At 46.0% G+C, this 5005-nt stretch overlaps 1 long non-coding RNA gene across 2 annotated transcripts; it reads left to right on the top strand.

The window, feature by feature from the left end:
* The first annotated feature begins 3705 nt into the window (after positions 1-3705).
* LOC311108945 lies at positions 3706-4756 on the top strand. Of its 2 annotated transcripts, none has more exons than XR_014610560.1 (2): positions 3706-4374; positions 4506-4756. It is a non-coding gene; the product is annotated as an uncharacterized lncRNA (long non-coding RNA). The 2 variants fall into 2 exon arrangements; XR_014610561.1 differs by having other exon boundaries at positions 4488-4756.
* Positions 4757-5005: the final 249 nt, after the last annotated feature.

Here is a 5005-nt window from a genome sequence, read left to right as displayed (position 1 = left end):
GGGGTCAAGCGGGCAGGTTGTTGGGCGGCCTGCAGTCACTAGTCACAAGATTTTATCTGGAGAGAGAGGGGAGAAAGAAGTCAAAGCATAGGGTAGGGCAGTGTGAGCAGGACCAGCAGTGTCATTAGACTTAACAAACGAGGATCGGATGTCGTCAACCTTCTTTTCAAAGTGGTTGACGAAGTCATCCACAGAGAGGGAGGAGGGGGGGGGGGGGGGGGGAGGGGGGGAGGATTCAGCAGTGAGGAGAATGTGGCAAAGAGCTTCCTAGGGTTAGAGGCAGATGCTTGGAATTTAGTGGTAGAAAGTGGCCTTAGCAGCAGAAACAGATGAAGAAAATGTAGAGAGGAGGGAGTGAAAAGATGCCAGGTCGGCAGGGAGTTTAGTTTTCTTCCATTTCCGCTCAGCTGCCCGGAGCTCTGTTCTGTGAGCTCGCAATGAGTCATCAAGCCACGGGGCTGGAGGGGAGGACCGAGCCGGCCGGGAGGATAGGGGACACAGGGAGTCAAAGGATGCAGAAAGGGAGGAGAGAAGGGTTGAGGAGGCAGAATCAGGAGATTGGAGGGAGAAGGATTGAGCAGAGGGAAGAGATGATAGGATGGAAGAGGAGAGAGTAGTGGGAGAGAGAGAGCGAAGGTTGCGGCGGCGCGTTACCATCTGTATAGGGGCAGAGTGAGTAGTGTTGGAGGAGAGCGAGAGAGAAAAGGATACAAAGTAGTGGTCGGAGACATGGAGGGGAGTTGCAGTGAGATTAGTAGAAGAGCAACATCTAGTAAAGATGAAGTCAAGCATATTGCCTGCCTTGTGAGTAGGGGGGGATGGTGAGAGGGTGAGGTCAAAAGAGGAGAGGAGTGGAAAGAAGGAGGCAGAGAGAAATGAGTCAAATGTAGACGTAGGGAGGTTGAAATCCCCCAAAACTGTGAAGGGTGAGCCATCCTCAGGAAAGGAACTTATCAAGGCGTCAAGCTCATTGATGAACTCTCCAAGGGAACCTGGAGGGCGATAGATGACAAGGATATTAAGCTTAAATGGGCTAGTGACTGTGACAGCGTGGAATTCAAATGAGGAGATAGACAGATGGGTTAGGGGAAAAATTGAGAATGACCACTTGGGAGAGATGAGGATTCCTGTGCCACCACCCCTCTGACCAGATGCTCTCGGGGTATGCGAGAACACATGGTCAGACGAGGAGAGAGCAGTAGGAGTAGCAGTGTTTTCAGTGGTAATCCATGTTTCCGTCAGCGCCAGGAAGTCGAGGGACTGGAGGTTAGCATAGGCTGGGATGAAGTCAGCTTTGTTGGCAGGAGAACGGCAGTTCCAGAGGCTGCCTGAGACCTGGAACTCCAGGTGTGGGGTGCGTGCAGGGACCACCAGGTTAGAGAGGCAGCAGCCACGCGGTGTGAGGCGTTTGTGTAGCCTGTGCGGAGAGGAGAGAACAGGGATAGGCAGAGGCATAGTTGACAGGCTGCAGCAGATGGCTACAATAATGCAGAGGAGATCGGAATGAAATGAACTAAACATCTGGGAAAGGAGAGAGCAGGCCTCCCTCACCAAAAAAAAAAAAATATATATATATAACTCTCACAACTTCCACCTCAGAAACTATAATTGTTTCACTGAACCACCCAAATAAAACTCTCCCAACTTCCACTTTAGAAATTAGAATTGTTGTAAACTACAGCAGACTGTTAGTGCCTCGGATAATGAGGTTAGAAAAACAGCTGAATGGTGGCAGCTAGCTGGCTCAATCACAGGTACTCTTAAGCATGAAATAACATTGGAAACAACTAACCACAGTTGCTAAAAGTTACCAGTAGCTGCCCGCTAGCTAGCTAGCTAGCTTTGTTGGTCCAAGTAGTGGGTAAGCTAGCCTCGTGCTTCGCCGGGGTCCGCCGAATACAATACTTACCTACAATAATTACCTACAATAACTACCTGAGTAAGCTACCTATAATACCAAACTACAATACCTACCTACAATCTAAATACAGTGGGGAAAAAAAGTATTTAGTCAGCCACCAATTGTGCAAGTTCTCCCACTTAAAAAGATGAGAGAGGCCTGTAATTTTCATCATAGGTACACGTCAACTATGACAGACAAATTGAGGAAAAAACATTGAGAAAATCACATTGTAGGATTTTTTATGAATTTATTTGCAAATTATGGTGGAAAATAAGTATTTGGTTACCTACAAACAAGCAAGATTTCTGGCTCTCACAGACCTGTAACTTCTTCTTGAAGAGGCTCCTCTGTCCTCCACTCGTTACCTGTATTAATGGCACCTGTTTGAACTTGTTATCAGTATAAAAGACACCTGTCCACAACCTCAAACAGTCACACTCCAAACTCCACTATGGCCAAGACCAAAGAGCTGTCAAAGGACACCAGAAACAAAATTGTAGACCTGCACCAGGCTGGGAAGACTGAATCTGCAATAGGTAAGCAGCTTGGTTTGAAGAAATCAACTGTGGGAGCAATTATTAGGAAATGGAAGACATACAAGACCACTGATAATCTCCCTCGATCTGGGGCTCCAAGCAAAATCTCACCCCGTGGGGTCAAAATGATCACAAGAACGGTGAGCAAAAATCCCAGAACCACACGGGGGGACCTAGTGAATGACCTGCAGAGAGCTGGGACCAAAGTAACAAAGCCTACCATCAGTAACACACTACGCCGCCAGGGACACAAATCCTGCAGTGCCAGACGTGTCCCCCTGCTTAAGCCAGTACATGTCCAGGCCCGTCTGAAGTTTACTAGAGTGCATTTGGATGATCCAGAAGAGGATTGGGAGAATGTCATATGTCATATGGTCAGATGAAACCAAAATAGAACTTGTCGTGTTTGGAGGACAAAGAATGCTGAGTTGTATCCAAAGAACACCATACCTACTGTGAAGCATGGGGGTGGAAACATCATGCTTTGGGGCTGTTTTTCTGCAAAGGGACCAGGACGACTGATCCGTGTAAAGGAAAGAATGAATGGGGCCATGTATCGTGTGATTTTGAGTGAAAACCTCCTTCCATCAGCAAGGGCATTGAAGATGAAACGTGGCTGGGTCTTTCAGCATGACAATGATCCCAAACACACCGCCCGGGCAACGAAGGAGTGGCTTCGCAAGAAGCATTTCAAGGTCCTGGAGTGGCCTAGCCAGTCTCCAGGGCCCGTATCCTTAAAGATTCTGAGAATCCTCTCAGAGAGCTCCTAACTTAACCTAAAAATTCCTTGCCAGGAGTTTTAGCTTAGAAGTGATTCCAGAACATTTTCAGTGAACTCTGAGCCAGGAATGGATGAAAAATCCTATCTTAGTGAGGAGGTGTGGTTGACCCCGTTGCTAGGTATGAGTCATCATTTCAAAAGCCGTGATTGGTTGATCCTACAAGTTTGATGAAAATGAACTTTTGGTGATAATGAGCAAAGGATGTACCCTCTAATCAATAAACATAATTATACACTCTAATCTTATGCAGACTATAATTGTAAATAATATTTCACATTCAAGAAAATATCTGGAAAATGAATAGTAAGCTGTAGGGGTTATAGCCTAACATTAGAATCTAAAATATGTGAAAACTTAAGCTCATTACACCCTGTTCAAATAATGATTTGTGTCTCATTTGCTCATATTAATATCCTAGCTGGCATATTTTGTACTTTCACTTCCATATGGACCCCATTGAAAACAAGATGGCCTATCTCAAGGGGCTGTCCTTAATGAAGTAGAAATTGCAACGTTACAACTCAGTGTGAACTTAACGAGGGTAACACAGCTCAGCTTTTAACAATGTCTGTGATTGCTGGCTGGTCTATTTATGAAGGCTTGTTAACAAATATCCTACAAACACAGAAAATGGAGAAAAAAAGGAATCGCAAGCCGAACTGGACTGAGGAGCAAGGTTTGTTGCTGGCCCAGTTGGTGAACGAACATAAAGGTATGTTACGAGGAAAATTTGGCCCAACTGTCACTAGCCAAGGCAAGAGGCGCGCCTGGGACACAATATCCCAAACAATCAATGCCTCTTTTCCACTGGTGGTGCGGACAGGCGACGATTGTGAGAAAAGGTGGTATGTGCTGCAGTCCAAGGCAAAAGATGAGATTGCAGCACACAAGCGGGAATCCTCACTCACAGGTGAGCAAAATACTATGGCCTACCACATAATCTGGCAATTTGCTCCTGCTGGCAAAGTTAATTTACATGCCTAAGTACTGTGTTCATTGACTGTTTCTTTCTAGGGGGTGGACCACCTGCAAAGCGGCTGTCCCAGGTGGCCGACACTGTCTTTCAAGTCCTGGGACACTCTGAGGTCAGTGTCACCGGGCTGCCAACAGGCATTGACACGTCAATGATGCAGGCCCTTGAAATGCAGCAAAGGTAGGACACAGGGTTATTCATATCAACAGTGTTTATTCATTGCAGAAGCCATTTCATGTGTTATCCATGCTCATTGTATTAAATTAATTTAATCAAAACAATAATTAAACTAGGCCTATGTATTTCTGTAGCATGGAGCCATCACAAGAACCGGGCCCATCAAGTTTGCCGCCTGAACCATCTGCAGCTGCTACTCAGGATAGCCCGGCGGATCAAACACCATTCCCATCCGCAGCACCTGCTCCGTCAGCATCCCTGCAGGAGAGAAGATTGCAACTCACAATTGATGTGTTTGAACAACAAAAAAAAGTCCTTTCCCTTCAGGAGGAGTACTACCGCCTTAAAATTGAACACCTAAAAAATAAACCATTTAGAGATTGTGTTCTGTGTCTTGCATTTAACAGTTGCAGGTGATGTGCAGTAAAACTGTGGTAGTTCTTAATACCATCACAAGTTCTCAAATGACATGGGGCTACAGCTTGCCTGAAATGTAAATTTGTGAAGTTTGCCCTGTAAGGCAGTCCACTCTGGGCTAGGTTCCCCTGTGGAATGTGAATATCTTCTTCACCACCATCCTCATCGTTGTCTCCATCCTCATCCTCATCGCCATCCTCCAGAGGTTCTGCAATCT

This window comes from Coregonus lavaretus, assembly GCF_964263955.1.
Source record: "Coregonus lavaretus genome assembly, chromosome: 34".
Taxonomy (NCBI): Eukaryota; Metazoa; Chordata; class Actinopteri; order Salmoniformes; family Salmonidae; genus Coregonus; species Coregonus lavaretus.
The sequence above is the reverse complement of the archived record's forward strand: the minus strand, read 5'-3'. Positions and strand labels throughout refer to the sequence as shown.